The sequence below is a fragment of the Marmota flaviventris genome, chromosome 1 (assembly GCF_047511675.1).
Source record: "Marmota flaviventris isolate mMarFla1 chromosome 1, mMarFla1.hap1, whole genome shotgun sequence".
In the NCBI taxonomy this organism is placed as follows: Eukaryota; Metazoa; Chordata; class Mammalia; order Rodentia; family Sciuridae; genus Marmota; species Marmota flaviventris.
Window position 1 is genome coordinate 57,052,600 of NC_092498.1, and position 18,742 is coordinate 57,071,341.

Here is an 18,742-nt window from a genome sequence, read left to right on the forward strand (position 1 = left end):
GGTACATTATTTCCTGTGGTCCTCACCACAAATCCTAGAGTCAGGCAGGAAGGGAGCCCCATTTTATAGACAAAGACATTGACTGTGAGAGAGGTTGGGCAGCCTGGCCCAGGTCACATGGCTTAGGACTAGAAACACGGGAACTCATTCCCCTGGTATTGACTTAGTGTTCTTGCCACTACAAACCAGGGAGGAGCAAGCACCAGAGTTTGGCCTCACATATTGAGTAAGGCATTTTGCACACAGGAATACACACATTCTGCTTCTCTCCTGGGTTCAGCTTCCTGCCACTGTGGGAAGTATGCCCCCTCCCTATGCTATAGACCCCGCTTAGGGAGAACAGTCTTCAGGGGATACAGGGCACTCCGCATTCTGAGACCACCTTCAATCCTGGCCAAGCGCATTCAGGCTGCCCCAACAGATCCGGGGGTTTAGGCCCTGCTTTGTTGAGATGGTAGGCAGTGAAGCTACAGGAGCCCCCTCTGACTCAGGGATCCATTTCACCAGAGTCTGAGTCAGAGCAGGGTAACACTGTGCCCTGTTAAACACACTCCTGGCAGGGCCAAAACAGGGCTAAAAGGCCACTTCCAGGCAATTGTTGCCAAGATTGGGTCAGCTGGACATGCAGGGCAGGCAAAGCCTTCTGCACAGGAGGGGGACAGTGGTCACTTCAGACCCACTGAAAGACTCCTTTCATCACTCTTATGTGCTGTGGCTACACACTCCTGCCCCAATGTGGTGCCTGCAGTACAGAGGAGCCCAGGGAGAGGTGTATTGCACAGTATCTTCATCCATTTTCTCATGCTGTAACTGAATACCATAGAGTGCATAAATCATAAAGAATCAAAGTAATTTAATTCATGGTTTTGGAGGTCCAAGGTCAAGGGAGGTCCAAGGGACCACATCTAGTAAGGATCTTCTGCAAAATCATTTGCAGAGTCCCTGGGTGGCACAGGGCACATCTGTTGGAACAGAACATCCTCGCTCGGGTTCCTCCTTCTCTTCTTATAAAGCCACGGTCTCGCTAGAGTAAGACCCCCGCTTATGGCTTCACTTAACCTTCATCACTTCCCAAAGTTCCTGCCTCCAAATCCCACGGTCAAACTAAGTGTCCATTCTCTATCCCAGTGTGAGAGGACCCTCTCACAATGCTGATTAAATTTCAACATGAGTTTTGGTGGAGACATTCAAACTATAGCACAGCTTGACTAAGAATAAAGAGTTCATAGTTCCACAGTGTTAGATCTGACTCTATTTTTAAGCAGCTGATCTTGAGAAGTCCCTGTGCACCAGTTTCATCTTCTGTAAGCTGGGGATAAGAATAACACCTACCACCGGGCATGGCGGTGCACGCCTGTAATCCCAGCAGAGGATTACGGGAGGATCATGAGTTCAAAGCCAGCCTCAGCAAAAATGAGGGGCTCAGCAACTCTGTGAGACCCTGTCTCTAGATAAAATACAAAATAAGGCCGGGGGGGCGTGACTCAGTGGTCAAGTGCCCCTCAGTTCAATCCCCGGTACCCACCCCCCAAAAGAATAACACCTACCACCTGGGTTATCATAAAATTGAAATGAATCACTGAGAAGTTGGGAGTGCAGGTTGATGGTGGAGTGCATGCCTGGCATACACAAGATCCTGGGCTTGATCTTCACCATCAGAAATAAATAAATAAATAAATAAATAGTCACTGAATGAAATGCCTGGCCTAAGAGATTGCTCCACTCATGTTCATTATTAGTAAGTGGTCAGTAAAACTATCTATTTTTACAGCTGTAGTGCCATGCAAATATCTAAAAGCTGTTTTGGGGATTGCTTACCACCCTCTGCACATCATAGGTTTCACTTTTTATTCTGCTTATTTTCTTTCTCCTCTGTTGGAGTGCAATCTCCACGAGGGCAAGGATTTGAGACTTTTTTGTTCACTGATGTATCTCAGTAATGAGAGCTTGATTTGCAGAGTGCACAGTAGAAACAGAGTGAGACACTGAGAGAGAAAAAAAAAAGTGAAATCTCCTTAGATATACAGTTGATGAGAACTACCCAGCCTGCTGTTTTCATAAAGGTCATGGAGGAAAAATGGTGATCATTGTGCCTGGACTGGCTTAGAATCCAAAGTGAATCAGACACTGGGAAGGAGAGGAGCCCTGAGCCAGATTTAGGAGAGCAGTGGAGCAAGGACTTAGACCTTGACTGAAGTGTCCCTCAGCTGCACTGGACCAAAGGGTTCACCAGTTGCTAAGAGCAGCAAGAGTAGAAGTGGCACCCAAATCCCACTGTTTAGTGTTGGTCTTTGTTGGGCACAGAATGATGCAGAAGTTCACCATCTGCTCTGTGGTTTCTAGTTGTCATTTCAAGCACGGGTCCACTCACTTCAGTTTATGTTTTCAGGTGTCAAAAGGATAATCAGTAGAGGTTTCTGAACCTGGTAAGCTCCGGAGGAAAAGTGTCGCATGATTCTGAGAAGCAGGCCTGAGCAGTGCTAGCAGTGCTCAGGCATACAGTCTCCATGGGGCTGGCTCCCGTCTGCACGTGCGCTGTGTTATGATGAGGTTCCTTCCCAGACCAATGACCAGACACAGCTGCCCACAGGGGGAAAGGGTGGCTCTGCAGTCAGCCAAGACAGCCCCTTTCATACTTGAACTTGATTTAGGAGATGCTAATCGATGGCCATGTTATCCTATCATGACTCTGCTCTGAGGTCAGCCTGAAATTCAGTCCTAAGGTGGACTACCCTTCTGTGTGAAAATGTGATACTTTGTTTCATTTCTCATGAAATTGTAAAATACATTTATAAGAATAAAAAATAATCCATTTGTCAGTTTCAAAAAAAGAAAAGAAAATGTGCGCCCTAGGGCCCACTTGGCCTGCTGAGACATGGGAGGAAGACTGAGGATGGGTGTGGGCCCTGGAGGCTCTGCTATGTCCACCGATGGAGACAGGAAAGGGAAGAATCAGGGTCAGACTCAGGCCCTGGCTGGGAAGAGAGCTGGGGGAAGGAAGGGCAGAGGGCTCTGCGGAGCCCAGCAGGCCAGGCATCCCAGACAGAAGCCTGAGAAGGGCTCTTCAGGCCCAGGGAGATAGAAGCAGGTTGCCTGGACTCAGGAAACGTGTCTCTCTGGGGCTCTGCCTTATATTTTACTGGATACTGACAGGGTTAGCATCTTCTTATGTTGACTGATCCTATGTGTTTTCCCATCTGTAAATGCCTGTTCATATTTTTTGTCCATTTTCATACTTAACTGTATTTCCCACTCCCTCCACCCCATCAGGAAAGCAGGACTCCAATGTCCTCAATTCTAACCCTTTGTCATTTTGTATGTAACACATATATAATTTTTTCCCAGCTTCTGTCTTATCTTTGATGTTTCTTGAAAGTATTTGTAATGAATCAAGGTTCTTAAGTTTAATTAGCTGAAATTATTAATCTTTTATGAGTTGACGGGTTTTTGTCTGTATCTTATTTAAGACATTCCCTATCCCAAGATAAAAGAGATATTTACTTTTATTTTATTATTTTATTTCTGACTGGATATTTACTTCTTATGTTATTTCTTTCTGCCTGTGTCTCCCACCCTCAAGGGTGCTGTTTAGGGACCTGTGCTCTGAGGCAGGAGTTGGCAGGTTCCATACATCCCTCTGATGTGAGGAGGATCACTGTGTAAAGGCTCTGCACAACCTTAGGGCTGCCATTCCTGGAAACAGACACAGCCATATGCTACAGCCTGGATGCTGGCCTCAGGCTCCAGGCGACAATCACCAGGCCAAAAACTACTGCTCCTAATCTCCCTGGTACCTGGTTCAGGGTCAGTGATCAAAGTGCCCATGAACTTGAGGCCAGCAAGCTCCACAAGAAGACAGAGGCAGCACATCCTGCAGAGACTTCAGGACCCAGGATGCGACATCCAGTGGGAGGTACTTTGAATACTGTGACCAGCACAGAGCTGTCTGCTCACCACATGCCAGGATCTGCCAGGGACCATCTCCTAGCTAGTGACAACTCTTCCAGTCAGGGCCACAAAGCAAGGCTTTGTGACACGGCGTTAGTCTGCATCCTGCCAGGGAAGGGCTCTAGGCCGAGATGGTCAGCCCAGGCCATTGTTTACAAAGGAGCAATGGAAGTCAGCATGGAGAATAGCAACAAGAAGCCAACTCCCTGGCAGCCACTGGCTCCACACCCACATCTCAAGGGAGAAGGGCAGGGCAGGGCAGGATTCTGCAGAATAAACTAGGCAGCTTGAAACTTGCAAAGTCTGGCCAGTTCCCAGGCAGGCTCCTCAGACACCCGCCTGGGCCTGATTTTCCTGTTCTCAGTCTCCCACGTGTGTCAGGAGGCACTCGATAAATATTCAAGAGCTCTGGCCTCTGAGTCCACGTCTGGAGGACATTCTTAAGCAGTGAGCTGAAGAAAAGCTGGGAGAAGACCTACAAAGGAATCCCAAACCTCAGTCTCTGCTTTCTGCTGGTGGATTGCTTTTAAGGGGTCCCTGGGAAACCGCCCACCTGCAGGTCTAGATATCGGAGGCGGATGCTTGGGTTCTCAAGCCCAGTTCTCAGGGAAGGAGGGGGAAGCCAAGCTTCTTCAGCAGCTTGAAGGAGAGAAGAGACAGTGGCAGATGTGGGATTTAAAGGGTATTTTAAAACACCAATAACAAGTAGTTTTGTTGCAGGGGCTTTCTTTTTTCTTTTAGAAGACACTGAATTATAAATTTGCATCTTTGCTCATCAGAGGAGCTATCCTTGGTCTGCTGTGGTTCCCCTTGAGCAGTCCCACAGGCTCTCACTTCTGCCTGTATGCTCCACTGGCTGCCCGACTTAGCTTCCTGCCCAGCCTGTTCACCTGTAGGTAATCAAACTTCTCCACACCAGGCTCTTCCATTCCCTTCACCACGACAGTGGTTCCAGCCATTTTTGAGTGTAAAGTTTTCTGTTTAACTCAAAATATTTGACCGACTCTCCATTACTTACTTAGAGTCTAATATATATTAGATTTATAGTAGACTAATTATATATTAGATTTACATAGAACATCCTGTGGGTGAGAAACTAATGATCAAAGTGAATGTGAATTTAGTAACCTCACTAATGGTGACTCTATTTTTACATTGGCCCATTTAGGTATCTTTGAAAACTAACAGGCCATTCATGTGCACAGTATGTTAGTTGCTCAGTGTGAAGACAGTGGAGAGTGTGTATGTGAGTTTGCAGGCTCCTCAATAAAGTTCTCTTCTTTTATTTGGTGGATGGGGCAGGCAGTTACCGGGGATTGAACTCAGGAGCATTGGACCACTGAGCCACATCCCCAGCCCTATTTTGTATTTTATCTAAAGACAGGGTCTCACTGAGCTGCTTAGTGGCTCACCTTTGCTGAGGCTGGTTTTGAATTTGCAATCCTCCTGCCTCAGTCTCACAGCTTCTGGGATTACAGGCGTGTGCTGCCAGGCTGGGCTACAGTTCTCGTTTCTTAAAGGAGGGCCCCAGGGTCAGTCCTTGGGCCCAGTGGTTCAGAGCATTCTCTGGGCTCCTCCACTGAGAGACACAGGTTCCCAGATCTAGTTCTCCAGGGCATCTGGTAATAATGTGGATATGGCCCAGGCTATTGGCTGGTGAGGAAGTTCTTGTCAAATGTGGCCTTAATGGAATGACTGGTTGAAGTCAGAAGTTCATTACCCCTTTTGAGTCATAGACTGATCCCTTGGAGTGAAATAAAAACTTCAGCGGTTTCCCCTCAAAAGTTCATTTTGTAATTCAGAATTCAGGGGATTCCATAGTCCTGGAGTTGGTACATAGAGATCAATGCCCCCATGTGGTCATTCTTGAAGAAAGAGATCTCCAAAGTTCTTCCTCTAAAAGCCCATCGTTTATGACTTTCTCCAAACTTGGCAGACTTTGATCCCCTGGGAGAGGCATTTTGGAGGGTAAGAAAATGTGACTGCTTTTCCACCACCAGCGCCAAGTGTGGTCAACAGTGACTGTGAAGAGTGCCATGGCGCCACCTTGTGCTTCCCTCCTGAAATTGCACCTCCTTTGGAGCCCACACTGGGGTGGCCCACTGCCCACACTGCACTCCGGCCTCCCTTCCTACGCCTGTACCACTGCTTACTCTGATCCAGCGACCATGTACACAAGGCAGTTTGTACAGTCATATTATGAGTCAAGAAAAAAATGTTTATGAAGATGCTTTTATTTTCATTTGGACTAAACACTGAGAAAATATCACAGGAATACATTAAATATATATATTTTTTAAGTTTTTAGGCAGCTTTTGGGACATGTTGATGAAGATTATAAAGAGTAAATTAGTCAGTTCTCATTAAGTTTTGCTGTGATAAAAGATAGTCTTGGAATCTCAGCGGCACATAGCAATAAAAGTATTTGTCACTCCAGTTACTTATTGCCATTGGTCAGCTGTGGCTCTGCTTCACTGCAGAACAGAGGACTAATGAATTGCCAGGAAGTCTTCTTACTTTTCTCTCCTTAAAGAAGAAAATGGCACTAAAGAATATAGCCAGGAGCCCCTGCTTCCACAGTATTAAAGTCTTTATGAGGACAAGAAGGCTAAAGGTGTCCAATGGAAGCCTTCTGAAGCTACAGAAATAGGATGTTTGGCCTTCCCAGATCAGGACTGAAGCTGTCACTGCTCTGGAGCAGGAGTGGAGTATAGCCATTGGGGAGGAATCGGAGGCTCTTCCCTGGGCACTGAGCCAACCAACCACCACACCCCTCCCCTGCACACACACACACCAAGTCCCCCACAACTCTGGAGGACTGCACTACCCCAAAGCCTTCCTACTCCAAATGCTATAAGGAGTAGGAGGGTCTCTGGGTGCCATTTGAAGCCTTCAGACAAAGGCAAAGGGGAGGAGGGAAAGAATCTGGGCTGCAGAGACCAGCAGGAAAGAGGTCAGATGCTCACTGGCACACATGTAGGATGTGGAGCTCCCTCCAAACCACTGACCCGGAGTTAACCCTAAACCTCTTCCACAACTTCTCCCTCAGCCCCTTCCACAGCAGAACACACAGTTGAACACCTACCTGGGAAACTGATGGGTGATTTGTTTCTTTCCCTTCAAAGATCTCTTTTCTCAGCCCCAGGAAAACAAGTTTCCAAGTTGATTGGGAAAGGGGAGGGTGGGGTTCAGATATGGAAAGAATGAGGAGGGAACAGATGGTGCCTGCTAAGGAGACCAGATTTTTTTCCCCCAGTTAATCTGGGAATGACCTAATTTACATAGTATTTGCATAAATTTCCATTTCAAATTAAAGCTGTCCTAACTTCAAGTATATGGGAGAAAATAAATGAGATCAAGCAGTCTACTGTAATTGAGCTGAAACTGGTGGTGCTGACTTCTGTGATGTTCAGGTCAGGCTTCAAAGCTCTGGCACCAGGTGAAGGAAGTGGACCCGATGTCCCTTAACACCAGGGAGACTGCAAAAAACTTCTCTCCACCTCTCAAGTCAGAAAAATCTCCTGAGGGTCCTGGGCCAGAGTGGGGAGATGAGGGAATTCACCTCACCTCCAACCCCCTCCTCCTTCCCTTGTGGGGCCCCCTTAGGAAGAACCAAAGCTAGCCTAGGAATGGAGCAGAAAAGGCAGGGACCATCTCCCAGAGTCAGAGGGAGGTGACTGACACATCACAAAGGGACCAGGAGGAAGGCTGGGCACCCAGTGCAGCCTCCTTCAGGCATAGTAGACTGGGCACTTGTGTGGAAGGCAATCGGTGAGGACAAAGAGGATCACATGATCAAGTCATGGGACATGGGGACACACACTTGTGTGGTGTGGTGGATATCTGCCTGGCTACTTAGCTCTCCTTCCTTTCATTCTCATCCCATTACACAAATCCCATTACACAGTCTCAAACACCACATCCTGGGGGTCACCACCAGCCTGGCCATCCAGTTCAGGAAACATGGAAATCGAGGATAGGTCAGTCATCATGCTCATAATGTCCAGCACCTTTCTCTGTTTCTTGGACTGATTCAGATCTGGGGACAACACTGCAAGGGCAGTGATTCCTCTGTCCTCATCAGATGAGGACAGAGCCAACACTGGGATGGTAATGGTGCCAGAGTGGAGTCACCCAAGGAAGTGCTGCTGCTGCCAGCCTGTACCCCTGGGTGAGCTTCCTTCAGTGCAGGTTGACCCATCTAGGTGGCTCAAGCCTGCTCCTCCTGGCTCCTCTGCTGAGATGTCCTGCTGAGTGCTGGCCTCCCTGTCTCCAGGGTCTGCATCTCCTCTCTTATCCGCTGATTCCTCTTCAGTTAGCATCCCTCTCAGTTTCCCACCCACTTCAGCCCAGACAGCCAGGTGGGGGAAGTCTTGTTCTCTCCTTTAATGTTTTCCTGGAGCAGTTTCTGCTGAGAGTCCTCAAGGCCTCTTGTCCCTACAGTCAGAGCTATAGGGACACCCCCACCCACCCCTATACTCCCTTGGAACAAGAGTCCAAGACAACCAACTGCTTCACTAGGACAGGAGGGAATCTGAGAGGAGGAAGGGTAAAGACAAAAAGACCCTCAAATGAAAAAAGTTGTTCATTAATATTTCAAAATTTTACTTTGTCACCTACTTTGCTGGAAAACACTGACCTAGAATTCATGTAAGCATACAGAAAAAGAGAAAAAAAGAAGAGAGAAGGTGTTACTAGCAAATCTAAGAGGGGAGAGAAGATCAAATGGAGAAGTCAGAGCCCAATACTGGGGAATTGTTCAAGGGCCACACTGTCTAAGCCCCGGCCCCCCTACTACTCCACAGAGGCCAGGCCACAAAAGAGCCTGACAGCCAGGCAGAGGTCTCTGGATGGTGTTTGGCCGGCTGCTTGCCAGTTCCTGTGTTTAGGTGAGTTCACCAAATAGCAGCACAGCACAGATTGTCCTGCGGACCAGAGGGAAGACAGGAAAGCCAGCCATTCTCCTTCAGCCAGCTCTTTAAAGGCCTCCTACCAGCAAAATCATTTATTTTAGGGTCACTCCATCCCAGCATTAAAAATACCACACTTTAAGCCAGGGGTCAGCAAACTCTTTCTGTCTGGGGCCAGACAGTAAATATTTTAGGCTTGGAGGACCATATGGTCTCAAATGCAGCAACTCAACTGGGCCCTGGTAGCTCAAAGGCAGCCACAGATAATATGCAAACGAACGAGCATGGCTGTGATCCAATATGTATAGACACAGAAATTTGAATTTCATGTGATTTTCATGTGTTGTGAAATTATTCTTCTTTTAATTTTTTTTTTTCATTTAGAACCATTCTTAGTTCACAGGCTGCAGAAAAACAGGCATCAGGCTGGGCTTGGCTTTAAGCAAACCCCAAAGCAGAAGGTTGGGTCTTCTTAAATGCAAATAAGAGCAGAAGAATTTGCTTTATAGGAGAATTTTCCTTGGTGGTCTAAACAGAGGGTTCGATGAATGCAGTTAAAGAGAGATGTAATGGTTACTTCTTCCCACAGTTTTCTTTTTTTCCTTTCTACATATTTTTGCCTTTAGTGTATTTCAAAGTGACATTTGCACCTTAGACCAGAAAATTCATGAACATCATTTTGGATAGATCAGAACAGAACAGAATCAAATAGAAGAGAATAGGATTTCAAAGTCATCGTACATAATAAAGGTTGGCGATGTCTCAAAATTTTTCTAGATGTGTGTATTTTTGTGTGGATACACATGTATCTGTGTATATGCTGGATTATTATGTGAAACCTGTTTGTTATAGTGGATCTTTGTCAAAAAATTTGAAAGGCACTGCTCTGATGAATTTTGGGAAAGGAGGGATGGCTTTTCTTGTGCTCCTACATTGTCCCCAGTCTCATATTTCTCTCTTCACCCCTGTTTCCCCATAGGTTTCTTCGCTGTTCACCTTTGAGAACCATGGGTCAGATGTCTTCATAGTGATGTTCTCTGGCAGATGGGGTACCAGTGAGAAATAAATATGGGTCCAACCACACCTCACCTTTAATTGCTATACTCCATACCCCTGGCTTGTTCACCCAGCACCTGTAGGTGCCAGAGTCCTAGTGTGTAACAGATGATCTGCCAATATGTGATGAATGAATGAAAGACCAAGTTCCAGAAAGTGGAATTGCAGGATAAAAGGCCCTGAGATAGGAGGAAGCAGAGCTTAATGTTCATTCCCCAACTATACAACTGGGCCTAAGCTTACACAGAACGTTCATTAAGGGTTCTGTTCAGTTTTTAGGAAAAGCATTCTCCTCCCCTTTATTAGATAGCAAAGAAGCTTATTTTCCCAGGTACATGAGCTAATGCAAATGTTTGGAAGAGCTCCCTTGGCATAGAGGAAAGGACATCTCTATTATAGACAGGAAAATACCAGTTATTCTGCAGGGCTGCTGGCTTCAGTAAGATATGTAACTGCATTCCAGCAAGGCAGCAGAATTACCCATTTTTAAGAAATAAAGCAGGTAGCGGTGGACTGAAAATTGAAATCTCACAATGGGTTGGGCCTGGGCTGGTAGGTGGCTCATGGAACAGGACCAGGAAATGAGAAGGACTCTTCCAGGGCACTGACATAGCAGAACTGGCCGCTTTCCTTGCAGAAGTCCTCTTTCATGGAATGTGCTTCCCTGGCTCCAGAGCTCTTTCAAGATCCCTGCCTTCTCCTTGGCCAAGTGCCTCTGGATTTTATGGTGGCATAAAAGGTGCTACTCACAGTTACTAGCAATTCACTGGCCCAGAGGCGATGGTTTCAGAAATGCTCTGAGTCAGGTGTTCTACAGCGGGGTCCATGTTGGGTTTCTTCCATTCACAAACTACAATTGAGACAATTTCATACTATTACTTGACATGGGTTAAGGAGTAGACTTTGGTAGGGAGGTTCACAAGACCTAAGGAGAACAACAAATAAAACAGCCCTTTGTCTCCCATTTCATCTTCATTCCCAGGGTCAGGGAGATCTGAGCTTACAGTGAGGGTCTGGTTTCCAATGGCAGAACATTTTCCCAGTCTAGGAGGGACACACAGGCTAGCCACTGCAGGCTGAGGAGATATTCAGGCATTGTCTGGGGTACTTTGATGCTCCCTGGACATGCACAGGGGATCTGGTGGGAATGGAGAAGAAACCTCGGAGCAGCCCCTTCTGCTGGGAGGGGGCTTGAACCCACTGGCTCATCATCTAGGCAATGCAGAGAGCTCCAAGGGTCTCACTCAGGACCTCCTGACCTTTGCCCTGCTGACCCAGGAGGACACCACACCCCTCAGCACTGAGGCCTGCCTCTGACACAGCTCTCAGAACAGTGAGCTCATCCTCTGAAACCCTCCTTGTGCAATGTCCCAAAGTTGCTTAAGATTTTGAAGGATCTGTTGTGTGGGTGCTAATTGCTTCCAACACTACTGTCTAACTCCAACGCACTGGGACTCCACGGCTGTCTAGCACCCACCACAATACTGTTGGTGACCTCCAATTGTGACCTTGGGATAAAGCCTGAGAAAGAAAGGGTTAAGAGACACCGAGCTTTCCCCTTCCTCTCAGAGACAGAGTTTTTGGTGCCATGTTTTGTTCTGTGTTGTTTTATTATTTTATTTTAGTGAGACAAACATCTGGTACACAGATCTTCATACATTTTAAATGCCTCTCTAACCCCCTTTGGGGATTGTAACCCCTCCTCTTTCTCCTCCTGCATGTTAATTTGAATATGAACTTAATGGACGCTAAATAACTCAGCAAAGATGCTGTTTGTAGTGGGGCTGAGCAGATGTGTTTCTGAGGAAATGTGCATGCGTGGCCAACGTCCCCTAAGAAGCACCTCCAGAAGTGCCCTCCCACCTTGAGGAACCCCAAGAGTAACCTCAGGATAGCCAGCCTGGCACCATGCCCAGAGGACAGCCCAAGGCAGCAGCCCTTTCAGGGGATTTCACACATCACCCAGGAACCCCTCAGGACCGCGGTCTTCATGACATGTCCCCCTCCCTTCCTGATGGAGCACCACCAGACATTGGGCTAAGGACAGCCTCTGACCTTGAGGCACACCTGCAAATCCAATGCTGGGAACACAGTCTGTGCACCATCATTCTAATGAATTAAGACCAGAGAGAGGGACTTCACTTTCCACCCTAGCCACGTTCCAGCACTTTGGCAGATTCTGAAGAAAACAGGCAAGCCAGGGAATGCTCAGCTGATCCCTTGGTGACTCATCCCCAGGGTTGCAGAATTCCCATCAGAGATCTGAGATTCCCAACTGGGACTTGCAAAAGGCTCAGACTGGCTCCTTGGGGCAGCTGAAAGCTGGAGCAGCCACCCAGGCTGGCTTTATTCCCTCTCCTCACTCCAGGACTGATCCAGAAGCAATGCAAAAGTGGGCTAAGACACACACTAGCCTAAATCTGCATGTCCGGCTCCCCAAGCCAGCTCAAGTTCCCCTGCTTAGATACACTGTGGGAGGCAGAAGAACAAAGGTCCCAGGTCCTGGCTCTGGTGCCGCTCCTCATTAGTGAGGTGACCTGGGTTTCTCTGGCTTTGCTTTCCTTATCTGCAGAACAAGGGGGTGAAGCTGTTGACCTCAACTTTCTTCACAGAGTTTAAACTCCACAGGGAGTTTTCTCTCTCTAAACTCTGCCCAACCTACAGGATTATTTCAAGGATTAAATTAGACGTGGTCTGTGAACCCCTCGCAAACTGAAAAGTACATGCACATCAGCTCTCACAATGACAGGGAGACTGAAAGCCCTGGATCTGCCTGGGCTGTCACCTCCCAGACACTGTTCTTAAGGGATTTGCCAGCTCCTTAGATCACAGATTCAACAAAAGCCTGGCTGAGTTTAGATTAGCTGTCCCAGAGTTGAAGACCTGTCCTTTGAGCCAGTTAACATTTATAGATCAAGATAAATAGGCAGAGGTGAGGCTTCTCCACCATGCCCAATCCCTATACTGAAAGTCCAGTGCCCAGGGATGTCAAGCCGCAACACCCACTAAAAGAAAACTCCAAACTGGTCATTTCTGCCCGTCAGTGCTCAGCACACTTTCCACTTGGTGAATGGCCCAGGTCCAGGCTTGCACATTCCAAGCCGGCTGTTGCCTTGGCTCTCTTTTCTGGAACCAGTGATGTTTGGCTGGAGGTACCTAGAGGCAGGAGGAAGAGAGCTGGAGGAGATTCACAGCTGAGATGTTTGTCACCCTCCCCTGGAAGGGCTCCAAAGCGCAGACAACTCCATGAGGTCTCTGGAAAAAGGTCTAATGGATGTCCTGGGAAATCCCACCTAGCCAGAGAAGAAACAGCAGCTGGCGCCTAAGTGTTTACCATGCTCACAATCTCATTTAATAGACACACAATGCAGAGTTACTGTCATCAGCATCGTCCCCGTTTCTCATGGGAGGAAACAGAAGCTTAAATAACTTACACAAGGTCACAAAGTTAATATTTGAACCCAAGTACATTAAGGAATAGTAAAGTCCACACCCTTAACCACTAAGCCACGTCTTCTCCAGAGTCAGACCGAGTCACTTTGGTGTTATTTTATGTTAGATTAGATACCATTTTTGTTTGTTTGTTTGAGACACCCCTTTAATAGAAAAAGTCCAACAATTTGGAGAAATGAACTATCAAGCTTTTGGAAATTATAATTCAAAGATTCTAGGAGCCTGTTCATACAAAAAGGGATTAAACTTAGGACAGCACTCTTGGCCTTGGCAGAAGATAACCCAGGAAGATGTGGCTGCCTCAGTTATCCTGACCCAACTAAGAACATTCTAAGGGGGCTTTTGGTCCATCCCACCATCCTCAACAGATTTCATCCCTCTGGTGGTTAGTGATTTTATTTGATTAAGAAAGGAGGTGTCCTGGTGTCTTTCCCTTCACTAGATCACACACAGTTAGTAACAGCAGAGCTTCCACACTGCCACAGGAGCTTGTGTGAGGAAGGCCTCCCGGGGAGTCTCCTGGTTGTTTTGAAAGTACTTTGATTTGAAGCTAGAAATCCTGGAGTCAGCTTGGAGGGCTGACCCAACACAAGGGGGGAAAGGAGAAACAATCTAGAGGGCCACACACCCATAGCCATAGCCATGCTCCCAGTTACCGGGGAAAGTTACAGGGCACACATGCCCTTGTCCAGCTTGGAGAAAGGAGGTGAGAATGCTCAACTCTCAACTCTATGCCCAATGCTCAATCTGTCTAAAGACCACTTGTCTCACAGTGAGGATGGCAGATGTGTGCTCCGAGTCAGGGAAAAGAGTTCTCGGTGCTTAGAAGTTCCTCTTCCCTCCCAGTCCCTCAGAAACCCTAAACCAAGTCAGCCCTTTGGCTTCTGGAAGATAAAAATTGATAACATTCTCAGAGACAGCCAATGATTCAGGAAGAAGACAGTGTTGAAGGTGAAGCCAGGCTTGACATTTATCATCTTCCCCACCCCATCATCTTCATGATTTTATCCTATTATTTGTGAGTCAGGGGAATGCACCAGATGCATCAATCACGGGAGCTAACAGACTCGTCATTCCTGGTGAAGAAAAACTGCCCTAGTGATAATCCCCAATGACAGAAGTGTCCTCAAGCTGTTCCTTATCCGGCATTTGCTGTGTTTTCACCATATGACCCACATCCCGTCTTGGCCATGTGTGGATGGATAGAAGTGGACCTCTCACCCAGGACCTCCTGTCCAGAGACTAGCCGGTATGGTCTGATGCGGTCCAGCTCAACCAATTCTTCCTAATTCTTGAGAATTAGAGTTAGCAATTAGATCAATCCGAGTATCTCCTGCTCAGGAAACTGATTTGAGAAATAAAGAGAAAATAAGCCAACTGATAGCAGATAAGAATCATAAAGATACACTCAGACGGGGTTAAGGGAAGACTGCAGATACCGAGCATATTGATGCCGGAGCTCCAGGCCCAGTGGTTGTGAGCCCAGATGCCTCTGCACGCTGGCTGGCAGCATTGCCTTCACAGGTGGGCACCACATTGTGCTCAAGGTGAAAAATGTACCTTTTGTTGCCACTGAGGATATATATTGTACAACAGTGTGTGTGTCAGACAGAATGTTGAGAGGAAGGCTTCAGGTAGAGTGGGAGGATCCCAAGCATGCACACTGGGGGGAAGAGGCGAGCACAAGGACATGTGTGTGCCAACACGACCACATGTCTCCCAGGTTATGTGGAAACTGTCTTGGTACAGAAGAGAACGCAGTTGGGGCCTGTCTTAGTCTGTTTTCTGTTGCTGTAACAGAATATTCAGACTGGAAAATTTACAAAGGAAAGAGGCTCATTGAGCTTACATTCTAGAGGCTGGACAGTTTAAGACAGGGCACCAGCATCTGCTTGGCATCTGGTGAGGGCCTCATGCTGCTTCAACTTATGGCAGAAAGCAGATGGGCATGTGGGTGCATGCAGAAGACAGGAGAAGTCAGGGCCAAATTCCCTTGATAGTTAACTCATTCCTATAAGAAAAGCATTCATCCATTCATGAGGTCTCTGGGCTTCTGTGACCCAAACACCCCCCCCCCCCGGAAGTCCCACCTCCCAGTACCGCCACAAAGGCGATCAAATTTCGATGTGAATTTCAGAGGGGACGAACCATATTGAAGCCATAAATAAAGACATGAGCTCAAAGAGTAGCCAAGCAGATGCTATGATAAGTAGGGCTGTGATCTAATCCCTTAAAAGGCTTGCCAAAAATTCTAGTATTTGAAGGTATGCCAACGTATTAGTCAGGATCCTTCTGGTTTCAAGTAACAGAAATCCAACTCAAATGAACTTACAAAGGAATCTGATGATTCACATAAAGAAAAATTTAAGGATAGAACTGACTTTAATTGTGGCTGGATACAAATGCTGAATATCATCAGGAATTAGTATTTTTCTCTTATTCTGCTCTCTTCCAGTTGGTGTTTTCTTTCGTTGGCAGGTTCTTCCCACACACAACAAGGTGGCCAATGTTGGCTTCAGTTTTCACGCTTACCTATCTCCAGCATAGCAGCCTCAGTAGAAAAAGGGTCATTCCCTGGCTTACAGCACAAGTCCCAGGAATAGCTCTTGTTGGTCCGCACTGGGACATGTATCCATTCCACAGCCAATCACCAGAGCCAGGGAGAAGCAGCAATCTGATTGGCTTGGCTCAGGTCACATACCTAGTTCTGGATCCAGGGCCTGATATCAACCCCAGGAGACAACTGTAGAAGATGGTTGTTGCTGGAGGGATATTAAACAGATAGTAACAGTAGCCACAGCCCCAAACAAAATAGTTGAGTACAACCTCTCTGAAGCAAAGACTCTTAAACTGGCTTTAACTTCTTATAGTTTACTTGAATGCCAAATGACCTTTAAAAAAAGAACTTTTTTTCCCCCCACTTTGGCAGTACTGGGTTCAAACCCAGGGACTTGCGCTCACTAGGCAAGAGCTCATCGCTGAGCTACAGCCTCAAACTCTGAATGGCTTTTGCAATGAACACTTTCATGATGCATTTAACTCACCCTGGTTTGTTTAAATACAAAAAGAATTTATTAAAGCATATTAGTGGCTCACAGACTCTCCATTGGGATCAGAGCAAAAGAAAAATTGGGGCTCTATAGCTATGAACAATAACTAACTTTCCACCTGCCTGGTCACAGGCTTGATCCCACTGTCTTTGGAGCATACTACGGTGTGCATCTCAGTTGCATCCAGGTTTCTTTGTCCCTCCACCCTGCACCACCTCTCATCACCAAGATGCAATCTCATATCACAGCTGTCCTTCACTTTTCAATCTTCTAGGCTGAAGTCTCAAGATGCCGTATCATGTAGCAGAATCTGGGTCATATGCCTATATCGTTGCTGAGTTCTGATCTCCACCCTGGTGAGGTGGTCCCCTTAACATGGCTGCATTTATCAGCTTTCTGTTACTATAATGAAATACCTGAGATACATAACTTATACATATAAAAGGCTTATTTTGGCTGACAGTTCTGGAGGGTCCAGTTCGACATCAGGTAGACCCATTTACTTCAAGCCTCTGCCAGAGGATAATGGCAAAGAGCACATGACAGCAAACTTCTCACCTCACAGACAGAAAGTTAAAAAAAAAAAAAAAGAGGATGAGGCTGGGGTCCCACATGCCCTTTAAAGGCACACCTCCAATAACCTAAAGATTTCCCACTAGATCAACACCTCCAAGTAGCCCCACCCTGAGGACCAAGACTTTAATACATGGACCTTTGGGTGACCCTTATCCAAACCATTCCAATGGCATGTTTCTCAAATTTAGGAAGGCTATTCAGATGATACTGGGATGACTCCCATAAGATCTGCATCCACTATACTATGCCTCAAACAGGTGTTATTCCTCTTCTGGGTTCTGAAGAGACCAAGCAATAGAGCCCAGCCTCTTTATTTCTGCATATGGCCTCCTAACAAAGCAGTGGATCTCTGCTCTTTACAACGAATGGAACCCAGTTAACATAAGGCCATTTGACCATCATAATTTAGATAAAATTTAGCTTAGGGGTAGTAGTTTCCTTCCCAAAAAAATGAACTCACAGAAGCTTGTGGGTTCTTCAAATGAAAAATCCCAGGGGGCTCCTGAGGGTGTCTGCAAAGCATGACCATGGGAACCCTCCCAGGAATGCCAATTTATTAAATAAATCTATGAATACCACACTGGGCTACTGTTTAACCACAAATCACCACCCACCACCCCTGCCATTAATAAGAAGTTAGGTGTGGGGTGGGGACCTCCGGAAAGCATCTCCCTGGTCTGATATGTCGCCCTTCAGAGTCTATAATCCTTTAGCAGCTATTCCCAGGGGGTTGAGTTATCTGATTTTCCTCCTGTGGCTGTCTGCTGCTCAATCAGGAGCTGAAGTCATTCAGCGAAAGGATAGTTTTTTGACCTACTATGTCCCAGGCATAGTGCTAATACTGAACACACTCTGCCCCCAGAGAGCCTTCAGACAAGTAAATTAGCCTGAGCTTAAATGGAGTGAGGGGAGGTAAGGAAGGGAATAGAAATGTTAATGTACCATTACCCTGAAAGAGATGTGGTTTTCATTTTTTAAGCAGACTTACTGGCCAGGGTCACTAGGGAAGCTTAGGTCTCTGACCTAATATAGAAGTATAGTCATTATATTTTCTGAACACGTAGTCCAACAAAGAAATATCTCTTACCGGAGAATTCATTTGTGTAAAAGTCAGGCAAAGGTATCGCCCTTAAATACATTAGTTACATTTCGTAAGTGAAAAGAACAAGGTCAAAGGAAATGATGACCAATTCAGAACATCTGGATGGGGCAGTCAGTTGGATATACACAATTGGCTACCTGGGGATAAATTTTGGGAAGTCCAGTCTTTGACCAGTGGTGCCCCACCCCTATCACAGAGGTACGTGGTGCTTCCCTTATAATACTGACGTAGTCCACAAAGCAGGAGGGTGGACACCTGTGAAGAATATGGGCTTGGACAGCACAGAAAGAAGAAAATGTCTGCTCTAGACCCCAAACCTTTTGAAGGACCAATTTGGCCTTGTGGCCTACAGTCTTCACAATTTCCATGAAGTAGCAGGTGCCCCAAGAGACCACTAGGTGTCGCTGTGAACCTGTGAGAGCGAGGCCTTCCGCTGTGAGCGGCGCAACAGCTCAGTCTGTTTTCAATCAACACTTGTCAGTTTTTCTCCCTGAGGCCCCAGGAGTGTGCTAGGAATTTTTATTTCTTGAGAAATCCTGTGATTCAGCTGCCCTTTGTTGGCCCTGCTCGAGAGAATGAAGGCTGTGCTTGCTCCTGCCAGTCCCCCAGGCAGGGGGCTCCCCAGTAAGAGGCTTCAGGCCACCAAG

General features: G+C 46.7%; 1 long non-coding RNA gene across 1 annotated transcript; it reads left to right on the forward strand.

Annotated features, from left to right (window-relative positions):
* The first annotated feature begins 3,593 nt into the window (after positions 1-3,593).
* On the forward strand, positions 3,594-9,941 carry LOC114085237 (uncharacterized). Its single transcript, XR_003581443.2, has 2 exons — positions 3,594-3,913; positions 9,838-9,941. It is a non-coding gene; the product is annotated as an uncharacterized lncRNA (long non-coding RNA).
* The last annotated feature ends 8,801 nt before the right edge of the window (positions 9,942-18,742 follow it).